Source organism: Petaurus breviceps, unplaced genomic scaffold (assembly GCF_028583685.1).
Source record: "Petaurus breviceps papuanus isolate PSGF00001 unplaced genomic scaffold, PetGlider_PUasm1.0 176, whole genome shotgun sequence".
NCBI classification, from domain to species: domain Eukaryota; kingdom Metazoa; phylum Chordata; class Mammalia; order Diprotodontia; family Petauridae; genus Petaurus; species Petaurus breviceps.
Window position 1 is genome coordinate 20,931,919 of NW_027185771.1, and position 21,984 is coordinate 20,953,902.

Genomic DNA, 21,984 nt, shown 5'->3' on the forward strand with positions numbered 1-21,984 from the left:
CAGGCAGACCCTGAGCAGAGTGATCCAGGGAGGGAGGGGGGGTGGGTGGGGGAACCCAGGGGTTTGCACAGCTGGAGAGCGCTACTGGGTCAGGCCTTAGGGGAAAACGAGCAGCCTTTCTTTTTCCCCACACCTCTCCCAGAGGCCAAAGGGAAGCCAGTCTCTCTGCCTCTACTCTTGCTGTTACTCCTTTCCTCCACCCCCCCCCCCATCCTTTCCTCGGCTTGTCTCACTCTTTCGCTCTCTCTCCCTCTCTCTCTCTCTCTCCTTCCCTCCCCCCTCCCCCCTCCCGCCCTCCCCGCCACCTCCCCCCTGGTTTCTAATTCCTGCCACTAGCTCAGCGGCTCATTCAGCGGCGCCTTCAGCAGAGTGGAGTGTACCAAAGCTGAGATGCAGTTGTGTCTGCCCGCTGTCTAGTTGTGAATGGGACTTGTCTCCTTGCTCTGTTCTGGGGGTGACAGTATTGAGCCAGCCCTGGAGGACCCTAAGGTAAATGTTTGGGGAGCTGCAGTCGCAGCCCCCCTTCTCAATTTTTTTAATGTATTTGTTTAAGTGGGGGTAAGTAAATGAGACCAGCTGGCAACCCCTCCCTTTGGGGGTTGAGGGTGTGTATATGTGTGTGTGTGTGTTTCTTTCTATTTTTTTTTGGGGGGGGGATAGGAAATCTGCCGCGGCTGATGGGTTTGGTGTTTAGCCAAGGTGGATCGGCGCTCTAATGGCCAAAAAAAAAAAGGGGGGGGGGAAGCAGCTAGCGGATTTTCTCTCCTGCCTGGCCAGATGCGGGCTCCTTGAAATCACTCTGGTTGGGGGCTTTTGGCGGGGGTGGGGATGTGCCAGATGTGGGCTGTAATGAAGATCCACTTTCACCTTATCACCACTTTAAAACTGGGCTTCCTTCAGCGGCAGTGGCTCAGTGAGATTTTTTTGGGTAAGGGGATTGTGTGTGTGTGTGTGTGTGTGTGTGTGTGTGTGTGTGTGTGTTGGCGGCGGGGGTACAGCGCGCCCTTCTAGGGACCCAGAGGTTCTAGTGGTCCCGGCTCCCGGCTCAGAGAAAATACAAACCGAGCTAAGGGGCTGGGGAGGAGCGGAGCTTTTGTCTGAAGGGACTATTCCAGGCTGCGCGGGTCGGAACCTCTAAGGGTTTTTCCTTGAGCGTATCTGGTACACATCTGGAAACAAGTCTCCCTTCCCGCCACCACTTCCTCCCATCCCCGAAAAAAAAAAAATACACTCCTGGGGGGAAATCTTGCTCCCGAGATCCGTGAAATGCGAGCTCCGTTAATTTCCCCCAAAAGAGGGTTGAAAATCTCGCAGCTCTCACATCTCTCCTTCACTCCCTTTCCCCCCAATCAGCTCTATCCAGGGAGGGTTAGAATCCCCTTCCTGATTGTGGAAAACGGGATGGGAATGGAAGATCTGGGCAACCGGAGGGCAGCTCCTCCAGGAGACAGGGAAGGGCGGGGGAGGGGAAAGGGGAGGGGGAAGGAGGACATTCCCAGGCACTTTAATTGTTTCGTTATGTGTCAAGATATTGCAGCAGTACAGCCAGGGTGCAGGGTGGCAGGAATCTGTATTTTGCTTCCCCTGAATCCCGTCCCTCCCCTCCATCCTCTCGGCTTGTGGACGGGACCCGCAGGAGACAGTCCTCAGCTCCCTGGGCATTCACACCATTAACTTTTAGACCAGGACCATCTCTCCCGAAAGGTTCTTTAGGAGCAGAAAGGACAATCCAACATTCACATACAATGGTTTTCCCTTGGCCACATTTGCCCATTTATTGCTTAAACCTTTACAATATGAAGTTGGCGAAGACCAAGCCAGGATGAGCCAGTTGGCATCTATGAGACTCCTCATTCTAAATGCCCTCTGTCTCTTAGAAAAACAAAACAAAACGAAACATTGTTGTGACTATACACAACATTTACCTACCAAAAGGAGATCATTTATATTGACAAGAGTCCCCCAGAAAGTGGGCATAATGATGATGATAACAAAACAACAGCAGCAATAACAGTATCTCACATTTCTACAATGCTGAAATTTACCAAGTGCTTTCCTCCCAAAGTCAGCGAGCTAAGTGGTGCAAGTATTAACATTCCCATTTCATAGAGGAAGAAACTGCTTAAGTGAAGCCCTTTCGATGATCTCACACCCACTGTCGGGATCTTCTTTTATTCAGAAAGTCCTCTTTTAGTGACTTGGGCTCCTTCTCTTTTACTCCCTTCCGTGAAACATTCCTGGGTGCTGGAAGACCATGGGGTGGGCGAGTAGCAGGGGAAGCAAGGAGTTTCTCCCTGCTGATTTGCTCTGATGATGCAATAGGAATTTTACGGACCATTGCGCTGCTATTAAGAAATCACGGCTTTTAATTATTTAATAATGAAATTGTTGAATGGAGACAAGCCATAGCTAATGGAGGAGCAATTGTTCCATGAACCTTTATGGAGGAGAGAGATTTTGACCGGAGGAAGAACACCGATTCCAACTCTTCTCCCCCTTAAAAAAAAAAAAAAAAGGAGAAATCTTGCTTGAAAGACTCAAATCTTTTCCCCTTCCATTTCTTCTGTAAGTCTGATTCGTGTTTACTGTTTTTTTTAAAAGTTTTGTGATTAATTATAAATATCCTGTGATAATTAATCTGAAGAAGGGGTAGATCCATCCCTTTAATACTGCGATTTCCAAACCCTTCAATGATGGTGAGATTCCCTGGCTTTCTAGGGGAATGGGAAATGCAGATGTGTGATTGTGGCCCACAATTCCACGGCACAGCATCAGCACATTTTAGAATGTGAGACAACAAGTTCTTATAAAGAGAAAAAAAAGTGCAATAATTTCAAGGAGTGGTAAGGGAAGGGCTCTGACCTTCGTTCTAGGACCCCGGGTACCATTTCCCAGAACATCTGAGAGTCTAAACACTAAGAAAATAGAAGTTGTCAACGTACTTACAAGTGTATGCAGGGAGAAGCCCAGAGAACAAAGGGAGAAAAGTTACAAAACAAAGACATAGAGTTGTCATCAAGTGGAATTCTCCCGGACTATGATTTACCCAAGCACAGCAATGATGATTTCTGATCTGGCGCTGAAGAGCTCCGACTTTCTTGCCCTCTAATATTGACCTTGTATTTAAAAGTGAAATGGAGCATAACACAAAGGAATGTGGTTAGAATACACACCATGTATACATTTGGAGCCATTTAAACTTTACTGAAGTATGAATTATCAGGATCTTGTGCTTTTAAAGCACAGGCGAATGCATTCATTTATGAGAATACAGCAGCCTGATACATATATGCGTGGTTATGTTTTTGTACATATCCAGTCATTTTATGTGTGTGTGGTAGATTACTGCCCATTTGTGTAGCTGGTTTGTAAAAGTGGAATATTTGAGGGGTGGGAAAAAAAGGAGAGAGAGGTTGAAAGAAATAAAGGATTGTTTCCATGGAATTCAAAATAGACATAGTTGAATCAACAAGATTCTTATTGCTTTAGGGATAGAATGGATGTTTTCAGATTAAACTGTAGTAGCCAAATCTCTTGATTGTATTTGAGAAGTTGAATTATATTTAGGATACTTATCTGAACTTCAGATAGAATTCTATTTTGAAAACTACATTCTATTGTAGATTCAGATTTTGAAAAAATAAGGCTATAAAAAAATCTGCACATCTTTCTTTGTAAAATGCTGAGATTTCCTGGTTATCTTTTTGTTGTTGTTGTTATTGCTGTTGTTTATTTATGGAGGGTACACGCTCCAGTTATTTTGAGGAATGCAAAGCAATTTCATACCCTTCAAATAGCAAATGTCTTTACCATCGTAACATTGCTCAGATACTGGGGACAATTACATGACTATCTCACAAAGACCCTCATTTCAGGATCTCTGGCATAGTTAACAGGGACTTTGGTGTCTTTATTCTGTTTTCCACAACACCTAAGCAGCATTAACAGGGCATACTTTTGTGCAAACTCTCCTTAGCTTCGGAAACTCAGACAATGATAGTGCTTCAGGGAGATGTTAGAGATCATGTAGGCCAACTCCCTCATTTTACAGACAAGGAAAGTGTACCTTTTTTTAATTCATATGATCTGGGAAGTTGGGGATTCACATGTTATTCCAGTGTTCCTCTCTGTTATAAAGTATTTTCTATCTACCTAGAGGCAAACCAGTTTTATCTTGTTTGGGATAAGCAGATAATTCAATAGTTTTTGGTTTGCTTCATTGAGTAACTTTTCTTTTAAATTTCTTCTTTCTCCTTGACACATTTTCTCAGAGGCCCAGTATTTCTTTATATTAATCCTACACAGGGATTGATGTTATTTAACAAAGCTTTGTGTCTAACTTGTCAACTTTTCTGAGTTCCTTTATGATGTAAAGAATGTTTTCCTGCTAAATCCAAGAGATGTATATAAATGGATTGATTGGATTGATGACTGAAGCAGCCAAACAGCCTTATATTTTTTGTCTCTTTCCTGTCTAAGGAAGTTGCCTTTTTGCGCTATCAAGATCAACTTTTGGGGGGAAAATGATTCAAAGGTAATAATGAATTAGCTTCAGATGATATTTGTCAAGGTAAAACTTTAATCTTTGGAATTTTGATGAATGTGGGTGAGGTATAGACAAGAAAAAATTTTGTGTATGTATTTATTATTTTGTTTTTCAACCTTCAGGTCTTTTATTTTTAATTTTTTTTTATATTAAACTAAAGAAAGTTGAGACAATATTACCGAACATGAAAGACGGGAATTAGCTTTTCCCTAAGTATCCCTGTGCTAGGTATTAACAAAATCTACTGTTTGAAAGAATGGGGTGTACCAAATGCTTGAGATATATAATTAGACAGCTTTCTGCTATGATTTTGACATGATATCGAGAACATTGTACCTACTCTGATTCTGTATTCCTTTAGGGAAGATAACATTTCTGAACACTAGAGGGCAGTAAAGCTCTTCTCTAACTTGCTGCCCGTGGCCCATCTGCTTTCCAGGGCACCATGAAAAGACGTTTTGTTACCACCAGCCTGGCTGGCCCTCTCAGGAGAGACAGAATTCAATCTAGCTATGGTTCAGGCTAATGCTCAGGCAGTTTGTCAGGATTAACATCTTTCTAGTCTGTGGATTCCTTTACCTTCAACATCCTATTACCACCTTGGAGTTCACTAGAAAGTTTGGGACTCATGTAACTTTAGACTGGTTGAGGAGGGGTGCAGCTGGAGTCTAGGTATAAAATAAATAGTGGTGGTTTTCCCTAAAGCCTTGATTTGGGAAAGATTTTCCAGCACGTTTTCTTGTAAAAACAGCATAATTTCAGACTCAGGAGGAAGACACTAGCTAAATAAAAGAAATACATTTGGAAATATGAGAGACTGTTGTCAGGCTAATCATCTTGTTTTCTAATCCTCTTATTGGCCATTGTTTCAAGAGATTTTGAAGACTCCTAGAAGAATAATTTCATTTTCAAAGAGAACAGTTGTCAGATCCTTGGTAAACACTTGGGGAATGTGGGATTTGATTGTAATAGTAAATAACTATTGGTTTCACACCATTCCTGATACTGCTATACAATGAAACAATTTAGCAAAAGCACACATCTTAAATGAGGCACATATTCATAGGCTGAATTTGCTAGGATCATTTGTTTTTCCTGTGGTGATAAGAGACGTTGCTATTTATATTTAAATCATACATTTCTGGATGCAGAAATTCAGATGTGTTTTTGTTGCTGTTGGATAGTTTCATGAAAGTTCTGAATGAATAGAAAACATACCTATTAAAGTTAATTCATAAATATAGGAAAAACTCTATTTTTAACCCATTTCCTTAAGTAGATATCTATTTGTATGTTTGTTTGTTTGTGTGTTTTGTACTTAGTAAAATGATCTCTCCAGGCATTGGCTCAAGAGTTCATCCGAGTTCTTAGCTGTGTTGGAATAGATAGTGAGTTGATGTAGTAGAAATCAATGTAAATGGATTATGGGAGTGAGTATTAAGTAACTGAGTAGAAAATAAGATAGAGTGATTTGTAAACTGACTGCTCCTTCACTGGGAAGTTTATTTAACTTAAAAGTACAAACTTATTTTCATCCTTTCACAGTGTAAGGACTTGTGAGTGATGTCAGCTTGATAGCTCTTGAACAAACTTTCAGGTTCACTTAATTAGTCATCAAAGTTCTAGTTTTACAGCTTTCTTTCTTGCTTCAGTATTTCCCTGACTAGATGATCACTGTTCTCTATTCCAACGCTAAAATTTTGTGATTCATCCTCAATGATTCCACGAAAGAAAGACTATGTTCATGTAGTTGAGATTCTTTGGGCTGGGCTTATCTGGCCCTTTTAGAAGCAAGGAGGCATTCACTGAATGAATAAAAGGTATTAATTGCTGGCACTATTCTATTTTCCTCCAATGCGTTTCTATATTGAGAGCTTTCAATAATTTGAGAACCAACTGATTTCCTACTAGTCTTTGCACATAGTAAGCAATTCATAAATGCTTCTAGATTAATATATAGCAAATTCAACATTTCACTTCCATTTACATTATAAATATAACTTTGCAGAACTTCTCCCTCCAAAAAGAAAAGTTTCTAGAATAACAAAATGTAACTGGTCTCCATGCTAGGAATGCCCATCTCATTTCTGCCTATGGAAATTTTAGGCTGACTCTTCCATGAAGTCTTCCATATTCTTCTCCATTCTTAGTATCTAGCATGACTGCGATCTTTTCCACCCTGTGATACCTCAAAATGCCCCAGCCCTCCTTCATGCCCTTGTGGTAAACCATACTCAAATTATAAATATGTACATATGTGTCTTTCCTATTACCAGATTACTGGATTCTAAACTTCTTAGGGCCAGGAACCCTGCTTTATTTTTCTTTCTCCCTCTGTCTCTCCCTGCACTGAACACAGAGTTTTATAGACAGTAGATATTTATATAACAATTTTAAAAAATTTATCACACACATCAGTTCTCTCCATCACAATAAATATTTGTGAATTAAATATGCATCATTTCTTCTTAATTTCTTCAGTTCCTCTTTTAAAATCAGTCCATTCTACATATTATTCTTTGAATTATATTGTATGTGCTTTTTTCCTTAGCACATTAAAATACCTTGAAGATTCTTTTGATCTGATATTTTGTTTTAGCTGTTCATCATTGCTAAAAGTAGCAAAAGACAATGTTTTAAAGTATCCTTTCTATCTGTACCTGTAGGAATTGGGGGTCGACTTCTCTGTGTCTTTGGTCCCTGAAATAGTAATTTATTTTCCATTTGTGTTACAGGGATCTCAAATGTGGCCATGTCAATGTCAGAAAACGATGATATTTTACATTAGCTCATATCTCAGAAGTTGGATTTTATCTTCCTTTTGAAAGACATATAAGAAGTACAATGTGAGGAAGGCAGGATATACGTTAGGGAGAATATTTATGTTTGACACTATTGGGCATACATAAAAAAGCACAGAAATTTTTCTGTGGATAAATGGGTTTTGCTTACCTTTCCCTTTTTCTTTTTCTTCCCTTTCCTTCCCCTCCCTTTTAAAAATTTTTTTCTCCCAGAAGAGCTTTCAAGATTTTCGAGGCATGCTACTGATTTCACTGGAAATGGAACCACAAATGGGAGGGACCTCAAAGAATCCCCTTAGATTATGGAAGATGTGCAGACCTAGGGAATTGAAGTGACACGATCAAATTTCTCCAGGCAGGGCTAGGATTCAAACTCAGGTCCCCTGCTTCTAAATCCAAAGTCCTTTCCAGCCTGCCCCTCTAATATTTGGGTCCTTGGGCAAATCATTGCATTAGTATATCATTGACAATTCTGTGAATGAGAGGCTAAGGACTACGAAGTACTTTGGTAAAATGATTCTCTAGATGAACCCTTAACTAGAATACACTTCGGTAAGGTATTTAACCTCTCTTGGCCTCAGTTTCATCTTACATAAGGTGAGTGAGTGAGTTAGTTTGGCTGATCTCTAAACATCCTCCCACTTCTAATAGTCTAGCTCATAGACTGATACTTGATAGTCGTCAGGTTTAGTCCTGCACTGTTTAGATTGAACCCATTATAAAAAACTATAACAACAACAGAAACAGCAATTATCTCTCTGTTTATTTGTACCTTGTCTATTTGAATTATTCCATGAACTAAAGTGATCTATTCCTTCTGAATGTAAAATATTCAATAGTCAGTCTTGGTTTTAGAGAGAATTATTGCCTTTGAAAAATGATTCTTCCTTTCATTTCCATTTTTCAAATATCTATTTCACTTTGAGGCTGAGTAGGAGTATCATCCAATAGAATAGTATTTGATATTGAGACCTTCGTCCAAAGTTTAAAAACAGCAATAACAAAACCTTTGCATCACTACTGGGTGGCGTACTGGATAGAATAGCAGGCCTGAAGTCAGGAAAAGTCATCTTCCTGAGTTCAAATTTGGCATCAGACACTTATTAGCTGGGTGACCCTAGGCAAATCACTTAAGATTATTTGCATCAGTTTCCTCATGTGTCAGATGAGCTGCAGAAGGAATGGAAAACCCCTCAAGGATCTTTGCAAAGAAAACTTCCATTGGGGTGAAGGGGAGTTGGATATGACTGATGACTAAGTAACAATAACATATCTAGGTGAGACAATTGATCTCTTGAAAAATCATCTTGATTTTAGGTAAATTCTTGTTTCTTTTCAGGGTGACCTCTGCTTGAATTTTTATGAAAGAAATTTTCAAATTGATAATTTTAGATTGTAAGAAAACCATGAGTAGTCAGGATTTATCACAATTGATTTTTTTAGATTATTCATTCATAGACTCATAAGTGATTTTGTATAAATTCATTTTTTCCTATGAAATAATCATTAACATTTGTATAAAACTTTAAGGTTGGCAAACATCTTGTTCGATATTTTCTCTCTTGAGATTGGAGTGATTTCCTCATAGCTTCATTTCTGTGAACCGCCTCTAGGATACCTTTTATTAATGATAATTGAAAGCTATTCAGAAGGAAACTTTAATTTGAATGGTCCAGTATGACTGAATGAGAGTATTGCCTGGCTTCTCATCTTAGAACTCTGCCACAGTGATGCCCCACATGGAATGGTTCCTTATATCACAGTTCAAATGTCCTGGCAAGATCTCAGTTCCATGATCTCTAGGTGATAAACCAGACTGTTGAACTGTGTTGGTTGAAAAGCATTTGTGAGAGAAGGTAACATGAAAGAAGGTGGTAAGGTTGAAAGAACATTGGATTATGAGACAAAAGAGTTGGGTTGCAGTCCTAGCTAACTGGGTAATCCTTGTGGAAGTTATTTAATCTATGCATACCTCAATTTTCTCATTTATAAAATGAAGATAATAATTGTCCTAAGGTTGTTATGGAGATCAAATGAGATGTTTTTTTTGGGGGGGAAAAAGCATTGTAAATGTTAATTACTTTTAATCCAATAAATGTAAGCTGATGTGCTCACCATTTTCTGATTTATTTAGAAACAAGTCTCTAAGATTACAAGTTGCAGAACAGCTATCTGTCTTTATAGGTAAAAGGTCATTTCCTAATGGGAAGCTCCCTTCCCTAAACACAGCTGGGTGGCACAATGAATAGAGTGCTAGGCTTGTAATCAGGAAGGTCTGAATTCAAATTTTAATTCAAACGCTTATCAGTTTGTTAGTGGGATATCAAACATGACATTTTAACTCTACCAAGCATAGTTTTCCCAAATGCAAAATACAGAAAATAATAGAATCTACCTGTTATTGGGATTTTGTGAAGATGATATGAGATAATATATGTAAAACTCTTAGCACAGTGTCTGGCATGTAGGCACTTAAAATGCTTATTTCCCGTCTTTTCTCTCTACACTGAAGGAAAAAAAAAAACAACAAACTACAGCTCTGAGTTAAAAATAAAAGGTTTCTAAGCAAGGCTGTAAGTTGGCTAATGGGGCAGTGTGGTCCAGTCGATACCAGAAGTCCAAGCTGACTTCAGAGTCAAGAAAATATAAATTCAGTCTTATAGCTGACACATAGTGGTTATGTGATCCTGGGCAAATCACCCAGCTTCTTAGTGTTCCCGGCAGATCTCTAAGATTAGAAGTTGTAGAGAAGATGGCAGTCTGCATTAATGGAGAGGCTTTCCTCACCTGGGAACTCCCTACACCTGAGGAATCAAGGGTCCTGAGCAAAAACAAATAAAAATGATAACCTAGTCAGAACTGTGTATCATGAAGATTATTTTGGCAGATGTACAAAGATAGATTGCTATGGTGACAGGGAATTAAGTTAGAAGGGTACTACAGTAACCCTGGTGAGAGATAACTAAGGTCTGGGCGTGGATAACATTAGTGCCAGTGGGAAGAAAGGGCTAGATATAAGAGATATTGTGAAGATGGAGTTAAGCTGCCTTGGAAATTTGTTAGATATCAGGGATGAGGGTCAGAAGAGTCTGAGATGATTTTGAGCTTTAGTTGTGGCAGGCATTTGGGGAAGGTGATGGGTAAAGGTCAAGTCATGCTGTGTCTTGCATAAAACTTCTTCATACAGATTTCCAGTCTATATGTGTATGAACTTTTCCCATTGGTTTTGGGTATATGTACAGGAATACAGCAGAATTTAACTCAGTTCCATAAAACTTATTCATTAAGGCATATAAATGGGTATATAAAATAAAATAAATCTTGTCTCCTCCCCTGGAAGAGAACCTTTCAGTTACTGAAGATCAACCATTATTTATTAAGCAATTATTATGTGCCTTTCAATTATTGGAAGTTACCCAGAATTTAGTAACCACCTATTATGTGTCAGGTACAGAGAAATACAAAAAGAGACCCACCCTTAAGAATGTTCCCATATAATGACTTCTATTGGAAGAAAGTATTCTGCTCCTCTACTCCACTTAACAATGAGCCTTCTTTTCTCCAAGCTAAATATCTTCAGTAACTTAAACTGATCTTTATGTGAAATGGTCTCCAGGTCAGCCCTACTCAACCATCCAGTATCCTGAATGACTTCCTCTGAACCTGCTCCATTTTGTCCATGTATTACCCAGACCTGACAAGTTCCTTCCTCTTTCTATGGTCTGACCAGAGCAGAGAAGTGGTAGGGTTTTGATGAGACACAAATGTGTCATAGCATCATTGAACTAAATCTGGAAGTTGGTAGCAGTCTCCCGTGTTTCCCTGATAATAAGACACTGTCTTATTATTTTTTTTGGACAGAAAAACACCAGAGGGCTTATTTTCAGGGGAGGGCTTATTTTAATGAACATTGACAGCAATTTTAATAAACAGGTAAATGTGAACAAAAAAAATGTACCTTTATTCAATAAGCAAATCACTGGGGAAGAACAGGATGATGCGCTCACTGCTGCAGCTCTGATTAGATACAGCTCGGAGGGTGGTGTGCGTTTCATTGGGGGGGGGGGGGGGGGGAGAGGGGCGGTGCATACAGAGTAGCAATCTCAATAGGGCTTATTTTTCAGGGGAGGGTTTATTTTAGAGGAATCTTACACAGTAAGGGGAGGGCTTATTTTTGGGATAGGTCTTATTATCGGGGAAACACGGTAAGTTAGAAGTTAGAAAGCATCTAGTCCAATCTTAATTTACAAATGATGAAACTTTGGCCTAGGAAACGTGAGTGATTTACCTAAGGTCTCACTGTAAGTGGCAGATATGGGGTTCAAACTCAGGCCCTATTCTCATTTCATCCTCCTATTAATAGAACCTAAAAAATATTACATCTTTAGGTTACATCACTCTGTTAGTTCCCATTTTAGCTCATGCTCCATTAAAACTACTTTTCCCCCCACACATTACTATCCAGGCAATTCTCCAGTCTGCGGTTGTACATTTTCCCCTGTTAAGCTAAATGCAGGCCTTTACATCTATAATTTTGAATTTCGTCTTATTTTTGGCCCAGTGCTCCAGACTGTCAAATTGCAATTAACATATTTGATAAAGCATCCTGAAATACCTTGACTTTGTCTAGTATTCAGATGCCCACCACTGGTCAGTATCTTCATCACACTTTTCTCATAGATATTTGTATAAACCAGTGGTAGCATAAAGAGAAACTTTCAAGCTTGATACTTCTGCCAGAAAGTTTACTTCTGTATTTTTTTTCCCCATGTCTTTAGAGACTGACATAATTAAAAAATAAAGTGTTTCATTTCATTTCAGGCCACTCTGTCGCCTTTTTGCTTAGCAGGAATATGACAGCATTTCATTACTGTGTGAGTTTCAATGCAGGAAATAATAATAATAAATGAAATATTTAAAGAAGGGATATTGGTACATATTACATTCCAAGCATAAAGAACGCATTATCCTTGGATTAGTTATTTTGTACTTAGAATCATAGAATTTCACAGGTGTAAAAAATCTTAAGTGTTTACTGGTCCAGTTTCTCTTAGGCATGGATCCCTAATGTGGAATGGATTAGAGTCTTCTCACCCCCTGGACCAACTTCTTTGTATTATTTTGCCTCATCCATTTACTAAACTAGACCTTTCAATTCTAATGGACATGGGTTTAAAAATGGTTGAAATATTATGCCTAATTAAGAAATCCAAGAATTGGCATTAATGCACAGGACCTCCATATTTTCATTTGGCCCTTTCTTGTTTCCAAAGACTCCAATTCTAACAATTCTACATTGCTGTGTTATACAGTGGTTCAAATGTCTTAATGCAGTTTTAAGCTAAAGCTTAAATACACGGTGTTTTTTTTTTTTTTTTGCAGGGGGGTACCCTGTATTATAAGATTCCTTTGGATTCAAAATTCTACAGTTTCTACTCCAACTTCCTGTCTTTAGACTTTCCATTACATATTTAACTTCTCTTTGACTTTAAATAATATGTACTGTATTCAAATATTCTATATACTATCATTTCTTCCTCTTCTAATCTTCTAGGTTTTATGGTCTGCTCTAGTTCTAAAATTCTATATTTTAAAGTCCTCTCACTATAAAATTCCTTGATTTTCATATATACATACATCTTTGTATGTGTTTATATGTCTGTATGTACATGTTTACACATATATTACATATGTGACAGGAATAACAGTAGACTAAGAATAAAAAGATCAGGATTTGACATCTGCTTTGATGCTTTAACACTAATTTTCTGTGGCCCTGGAAAAATCACTTCTTTATTTTGGCCCTTAAGTATTTTTTCATTAAATTAAAGTAAATAGACTCTATAGAGTCTAAGAGTACTTAACTTGAATTCTATGAACTTATTTTCTTTAATATTTTAATGACTTTTTCCAAAATAAAAAAGGATTTCTTTGCAATCCTACTTATTTTATTTTATACATTTAAAATCCAGATTTTGAGAAGGGGTCCATAGGCTCCACCAGATTGCGAGAGGGTGATACACACACAATCTAACGTTTAGAACACTTGCCATCGATAATCAATAAGGTAAACTTCTGACATTCTATCATGGTATCATTCAGGGCCCTGTCGCATTTATTTGGAATAGTTTACCAGAACTGGTGGTTGCATGGACCAGGCAGATAGCTCATTTCATTTTACTTTTCATTTGGGGGAATCTCTAACAAAAGATTGTCATCATATAGTGACAATCACAAGTTTCCTGTCTGGTCTGGGTGTTTTCCCCTTAAAAATAGCCTACTGATTATTTGTGATTTTTTTTTTTATTAATCACTGCTACACTATCATAATCATGGCTTAAACTCTCTACATTCAAGCACCCTTGGTTGTAAGTGCTGGATCATTTGTCAGTAGGCATTACTGTTCTCTTGCAGACTGAGAGCTGTGTGCCTTTGAAATTCAAGGCAGCTCATGCAGAATCATGTCAGGCCTCCCACTACCCCATTCTCATGCTGTGCTTTATGAGCCAAAGACTCTCCAGCTTCAGAGTTTACTGAGACTCATGTCCTCTATCCCTTTCTTACCTGGCATGCAATTTCTAGACCATTTTCTCTTAGGTGAGGAAAAAAAAAGACAAAAGGAATCAGTCTTAGGTAGATTATAGGATTCTTAACTCTGCCTGTTTTCTCTCTAATAAAGTGGTATGATGCATATGGTTTTGAACTAAAAATCAGAAAATCTGGGTACTAGTTCTGACCCTTCTAGTGACTTTGGATAAGTCATTTTACCTCATTTTTCTGAAATATACAACTAGGCAGTTGAATCATGAAGGTCTCTCCCAGGTCTAAATGTGTATGGTTTTACAACTTAAAACATTTATTTTCCTAAGCAACAATACCTAGATTCACATGACCCGGGAGTTAGAGTGCTGGACTTGGAGCCAGGAAGACTCATCTTCCTGAGTTGAAATCTAACTTGAAACATGTAATAGCTGTGAGACCTTGAGCAAGTCATTTAACTCTTTCTCAGTTTCTTCATCTGCCAAATGAGCTGGAGAAGGAAATGCCAATCATTTCAATATCTTTGCCAAGAAAACTCTAAATGAGTTCCCAAAGGGCCTAAAATGACTCAATAATTTATATAGCTCATTAAGATTTACAATATACTTTTTACATTTGATTCTCACAACAGTCCTATGGGATAGTTGCTATAATTCTTCCTCCTTTATAGATTAGTGAACTGAGGCACAAAAGAGCTTCGTGATTAGCACAGGGTTGCATAGCTAATAAATATCAGAGCCATCCAGGTCTTCTTGACAAGTTCAGCACTTTATCTAATTGTCCCTGTGGCTGTGAGGTGGTACAGAGGGTAGAGTGCTGGGCCTAGAGTAAGGAAGACCTGTATTCAAATTTAGCCTCAGATGCCTAAGTATCTGTGTAATTTGGGGCAATTTACTTAACCTCTGTTTACTTTAGTTTTCTCATGTGTAAAATGAGCATGATCATAGCATCTCCCTCTTAGGGTTCTTGTGAACATCAAATGAGATAAGAATTGTAAAGCACTTTAGCATATGCCTGGCACTCTGTAGGCTATACATAAATCTTAGCTATTATTATCACTAGGCCACTAACTAAATGTTGATGCTAAAAGGGATGTGTGAAAGAGGGGAAAAAATGCCAGGGAGCAGCTAGGTGGTGCAGTGAATCATCAGCCCTGGAATCAGGAGGACCTGAGTTCAAATTTGGCTTCAGACACTTAACACCAATTAACCTTGTGACATTGGGCAAGTCACTGAACCCCAATAGCTCTGCCTTCCCCCCCTGCAAAAAGCAAAAAAATATGCTGGGCTAATAGTGAAGATACCTTTATTTTAAACTGGTTATGAGACTAAGTAGCATTGAATTTTGACAAACCTTTTCTCCACTTTGAGGCTCAGTTTACATATGTGTAAAATAAGTTTGAATTAGATCATCATTTAAATATCTTCCAACCATCCTATTCTTTTACTGTTGATGTTTCTTTGGAAAATAGACTCTGATAAAAAGTAGCAGGTTTTCAATACAAACAATCTTTTTGCCCTGTTAACTAATCAATTACTTGAATAAGCTAAATCCACAGGAAATGACAAATAACAAAAACTACTAACGCTGTGACATTCTACATTGATAACTCATTTTTGTTTAATCACCTCTTGCCAATAATAATAACAAAATAATAATTCACATTTATTTTTATTGTTTTAAAATTTGCAAGGTATTTTACATATCAATTCAGCAGTACAGAAATAAATTATGAGCCACCAATTCATAGGATATAGAGTCAAGGTCAGAGCTGAAAGGGAACTCAGAATATGGAATTTTATGTCTAGAATATATGTTAAAGAAATATTAGTGATAAATGGAATTTAGACCTTTAAAAGTCATCGAAAAACAATGTTATGGGTAGAAAATAACATTAGAACATTAAATGTTACTGCTAGAAGGAAACTAATGAAGAGCCATTAGAATCAGTAGGGGACTTAGACATTAGTATGTTAGGATATATAATTATAGAGCTAGAAGAAGCCCAAGACAACATTTACTCCAATTCTCTCACTTTAAAAATAGGGTAACTGATTGCAGGGGAGGGGGGAATACAGTTGGGAGTGGACAATGAACCTTTGAATCACTGGGAATTGAATATATCCCATAGATTGGTTGTGCCCAATTACTAAAGAATTTACTAAAAATCTTTTTTTTGATTCAAGTGAGAGGTGAGGTTTGTTTATCTCTAAGGCCCAATTTCGAGGGTATTTTATGATTTTTGCAGATCGTGTGCTTTTCTTAAGGCAGTATGGATCCTTCATTCTGGTTTGGCAAAAGAAAGTTGTCTTTCTAAGATGGTGTGTGACTTCTTTAAATAGAATAGTGTTAATCATTTTCCTCTTTTAGCTCCTTTCATGATTTTATGATTTACTGATTCCTAGATGTCTGCTCTCCTGTGATTGTACAGATAAATAGCATAGGGAAGACCAGGATCATATTTTCTGCAACACATTCATGTAACAACTTAAAAAAAATACGGAGGCAACAAGGTAAGACACTTCAAAACACCACAGTCAGTCTTAATAATAGCTCATATTTCTACATGGATTTACAGTTTGCAAAACACTTTCTTCACAACAACCTATCAAGATAGGGAGTAGAATTGTTATTAGATTCATTTTATGACTGAGGAAACTACAGAACCAAGGTAGTGCAATATCTTGCCCAAGGTCATCTCTCTTCAAATATAAACAATAGATCAATAAAGAATAGAAAAGAAACCATTCCCATAAAACACAGTGTCATACAGTCACCAAACTTGAGAGTTAGAAGGGACTTTAGAATCATCTAACACAAGCTCTTGTGATATAGGAAGAAATGAAATAATTGAAAAACATTAAAGATGCACACATAGTATGACATTGTCATTCTTGATACTATTGAGAGAAGTGAACCAATCCTTAATTATAATATAGAATCTCAGAAACTTATATTTGGAAGGAGCTTCAAAGGCCACCTTGTCCATATACATATACCTAAACAGGAGTTTTCTCAACAACATAACTAAAATTTGTCAGTACAACAACCATCACCTCTACAACAACAGTCATCATTATAATAATAGTATTTATACAAAACTTTAAGGTTTGCCAAGTGCTTTACATATATTATCTCATTCTATCTTTAAACTCTGGGAATTATTATTCTCCCCTTTTAAAGATATGGAAACCTTCAGCACCTCTTTCTGTTTGGATGGCTTCTCCCATTCAAAGAAGGCATCTAGGCCAACCATCTTTTCAGTTCTTATCATGCTGCCATCTTGTCTCCTTCATCATGTCCCTACTAATGTTGGGTATGATTCCCCTACACCCCAATCCTCTCCCCTTTTTAACTTCCTTTAATGTTTTATCTTCCCATATTAAAAAGTTAAAATGATCAGGCACTGTCTTTCTTCTTGCTTGTATTTGTATTCCTGGTGTTTGGCACTTTGCCTGGCACATAGGAAATATTTAATACATATTTACTGACTTGAAAGACTGACTAAGGATAAGAAGAATTAAGTGACATGCCCAGAGTCACACAACTGGTAAATGTCTGAGACAGGATTCCAACCCAGGTCTTCCTGATGCCAAGTGTAATACTCTAGCTACTCAATTTGGGGCCACCTCATTACCTTCTCTCAGCTATTGCCTAATGATGAGTGACTAAGTCAGTCATATGTTTTTTTTTTTTTTAACAATTTTGTCTTTTGGAAAGATTTGTCTTATACTGAACCCAATTCTGCCTTCCTTTGCAATTTCCATTTAACTGTTCCCAGTTTCAACTAGTGATAAGTGAAACAATTCTAATCATTCTTCTCCATGACAGCCATTTAAATACTTGATGACAGAGAGTCTATCATCAAAAGACAAAACATCTCCGATTGCCATGTTGTTTTGTCATAGACATGGTTTCATGTACCTTCACTCTCCTGATTCCATCCCTTTGGATGTAGCTTATCAATATCCTCCCAAAAGTAGCACGATCAGAACTGATCACAATATCTGATGTAGTCTTACCAGGACTAAGGATGGTGTAACTATCATTTCCCTCATTCTGAACACCACTCTTCTATTAATGCAGCTTAATATTGTTTAATAGTTTGTACTGTCGTGTCAAACCATTCACTTATATTTACCTTATGGTACTTAGACTTCTTTTTCATTACCTAGCTATACTTTTCCCATCTTGTGCCTGTGAAGTTAATTTGTTTCAATGCCGTTTGGGCAACACACACATGCACACACAGGCAAACATGGAAACATCCCTATAAATGTACATAATTATATTGTTCTAATTAAAAATCACCAAATACAATCCAGTCTATCATTTTGAATCCTTTGAGGGTTTTTTTGGATTTTTAATCTCATTCAGCACATCATTTTGCTCTCTAAACTTTATTTCATTTATGGATTTTTCATACATGCTATGCCTTTAACCAAGTTCATCAGGAGCTTGTAGGTATCTTCTCTAGGAATGATGTCATGGAAGTAAGATGAGTGGGACCAGAGTACCAAATACAACAATTTCTCTCCCTCTGTCTCTCTCTCTCTCTCTCTCTCTCTCTCTCTCTCTTTCTGGATCTCTCTCTGTTTGTCTGTCTGTCTCTATGACTCTGTCTCTCTGTCTTTCCATTCCTCCCTCCCTCTCTCTCTCTCAATATAAGTGTATACACACACTTATCGTATATGTGTGTGTGTGACACTACTGTGTACAAAGAACTTGCAAATTGTTGAGGAAGCTAAAAAAAGTTTGGTTAACACATGGTTCTTGACTTTGGTCAATAAAAATTTAGAATATAGAATAAGAAAATATGTTCATTGAGATTCAAAAGAAAAAAAATATTAACAGCTTGACTGGGTTAGGTAAGTCTTCTTAGATTATATAGCTTATGAATGACATTTCAGTTAATGGGTAACAATTCTCTATGTAAAGAAAAGGACAGAAAAAAAAATTCCAGACAAAAAGAGCAAGATGAGCAGAGAAATGAAGGCAGGAAAGTACAGCCTATTGTGGTAGGGTGGGATTTTCATTGCTTATATATTTCAAGGCAGAGGGGAAGCAGTTGGTCCAGTAGAGAAAGTCATATGGATAGAGTACTTGGAGTCAGGAAGACCTGAGTTCAAATCCACTTTCAGAAACTCAACAGCCGGGTAACCTTGAGGAAGTCACTTAATCTCTTCCTGTCTTAGTGTCCTCCTCTGTAAAATAGGGATAAGAATATCACTAATCTCCCAGTGTTGCTGTTAGGATAAGCACAAGACAATATTTGCAAGGCACTATTCAAACCTTAAAGCAATATACAAATGCTAGCAGCAGCAGTAGTAATAGGGAGCAAGTCTGTAAAGGTGGTATAAAAACAGATTGTAGGATGTTTTCAATACCATGCTAAGAAAAATCTATTTTACTAATGAGGCATTAGGGAGCCACTGGAGATTTTTGAGCAGGAAAGTGACACAGTCTGACCTATGTTGAAAACTTTGATATCATCTTTTAAAATATATCTAATCTTTTTAATGATTTTATGTGAAATTTAATGATCCATGATGATTCATTTTCATTCAGAAGACATTACATTGCTTTCCATGGACTCTCAATGGTGAGCATCCTTCATAAATTACACTAGTTGGGATGCGAACTGTGGTTATTGTAGGAATGCTACCCGACAGCGGAGGACGCTCTCTTGAAGCTATAGTTGAATTTCCCAGAAAGCTGCATTAAGGATGCAATTCACATCCTATCAGATGTGAGAAATTGCACTAATACAACTTTAATTTTCAAATCAAATTGAACAAGAAATGAGTTTGGCTGAAATAATCAAGTCTATTGCAGAAGTGCCAACCCTGATGCTTACTGAGATGTGACAGTCCCTTCTTGCTATGACCTTGTATTGGGGAGATGTTTAGATGGAGGTCACAGAAGGTGGTGGCTGCAATTATTTCTTCCAATCCTTCCAATAAGATTCTTTAGGAAATTCTCAGCCTCAGATCTGTACCTGACTGCACACATAGATCATGTCTTCCTCCATCCTTCTAACTACCTTTGCTATATCCCCGCTGCCGCTTGGGTGCTGTTTCCACTGACCTCCTTTAATAAAAGTGGTTCTGCCTTTATGAAATTTGCTTTTATACCTAAATTAGGCTGTTATAACTTAAAGCCAGTACTGCTGAATTGCATTCATGGATTCCAGGGTAGTTTGGGTAAGGACCCCCCAGGGGCCACAAACAGTTGCCTTCCTGAATATGAGGCTCTGATTTTCAATTTACTAATCATCTGCTTAGTGAGGTCCCCTTGGATGCCTCAGCAAGGCATGGAGGTGACCCTGGGTTCTTAAAGGCTAGGCCAATAAATTGCATGATTGGATTGTTCCTGCCAATCTAAAAAGAGCAAGGTTAGGACTTAGAATATTTGTCCCCTGAGGATCAGCCTAACTAGGTTTTGAAAGTCTCAACTCCAGGTTGGCTATAAAGTGATGGTTGTTTCCTCAGTATCAATTGTCAGGTGCTATCTACCAAGTGCTGGAGGGGTTGAGATTTGAGTCATAGTAGGAGGGTACCTATAAATTCAATCTCACTTTTTTTGGAAATACTAAAGTTAAAAAAATCCTGGAGTCCTTTTGATATCACATTTCTGGAACTAGAACTTGAGAATTTTTTCAGAATATGGCAGTATAATTAACATTGGCTCTGAAGTTAGGAAGCCTAGTTTCAAAATTTTGCTGTTTGTTTAGCAATTGTGATGTTAGATAAGTCATTTCTCCTTTGGAAGGTGTCTTTGTGCTCCTCTGTAAAAATGAAGGGTTTGGAAAAGTTTACTTCTGAGGTCGCTTCTAGCTCCAAATCTTATCCCTTACACCAGTAAAATCACAGATCTCATGCTTATCCATCTCTACATACCAGTTTCATGTCTAGAAACCTCTTTCTTCACAACCATCTATTTTTATGTTGTGCTCACCTTATTACCTCCATTTTATAAATGTGAAAACTGAGAGTCAGAGAAATGAAGAAAATTCTCCAGGTTCAACACCTAGCAAATGGGGAAAACAAAATCCAAACCAGTTTTCACATCTGTTAATCTTCCCCCTCCCTCAACTAATATTCATGCCTTATCAAAGGTAGAACAAAGTACAATTTTGTTGATGCTGTGGCTTGGTTCCTGTAAGAGCATCAGAAATGATTATTTGTAGGATTTTCTATATTTTAAAGTTCTGGAAAGCACAGATTTCTCCACAGACACTTTTCCAACCTAGCAAGTGTATCCCATTTAGTGTAACATGCTTTGAAATCTAAGTCAATTACAGTAAAGCTATTATTTTTAAATTATTTGATTTAAGTTGTTTAAAATATTATACATTTTGCCTTTCATCACAAAATGTGTTTCATAGTAAGTTCCCATCATCTGACCGAGGAAAAGTCATTTAACTTCTTTGGCCTCAGTTCCCTCAGATATAAATGAGTCTTAAGCTCAGTTGTCTCTAAGTTCTTTTCCAGCTTGAAATCTGAGATCTACAATTGAATGTTTACATACTCTATTATTTCAAATAATAATTACTCAAAAATAACAAATTGCCTTATTTGGGAAAGAATATCAGTATCAACATTAAATTAGCACTTACCAAATACATAGTACTTATATTCTGCTAGAAGAAAGGAAAACATATTACATAAGCTATTTTACATTAAAATATGTATTAAATGACTATCATATGGTATCCCTTAGCTAGGACTTTGAGGCTAGGGTTATTGACCTATTAAAGACTTAAAAGTTCTCTGGATACAATCCAGGGGGTGGGGGTGGGGTACTTGAATTTTGTTAGAAAAAAAAATACATCGTCATTCTCATTAATCTCTAACTAAAATTTAATACCACTTTCAAATATGTAAAGTCATTATTCTGAGAAGGGGTCCATAGATTTCACTAAACTGCCAATGCAAAAAAATGGCTAAGAATCCTTGGTCTAAGTATAAAAGACAAAAAATAAAATTATGCTCTTTGCCCTCAGATAGGTTATAGTTGAATGAGTACTCTGTGTGTGTGTAAGAGAGAAAGAGAGAGAGAGAGAGAGAGAGAGAGAGAGAGAGAGAGAGAGAGAGA

The 21,984-nt window shown here is 37.7% G+C and overlaps 1 protein-coding gene across 1 annotated transcript in view; it reads left to right on the top strand.

Annotated features, from left to right (window-relative positions):
• Positions 1 to 316: 316 nt before the first annotated feature.
• CDH11 (cadherin 11) overlaps positions 317 to 21,984 on the top strand; it is a 221,777-nt gene continuing 200,109 nt past the window's right edge. The window contains exon 1 of the mRNA XM_069085834.1: positions 317 to 489. The gene's annotated coding sequence lies outside the window, so the exon portion shown is untranslated. The remainder of the gene's footprint in view (positions 490 to 21,984) is intronic.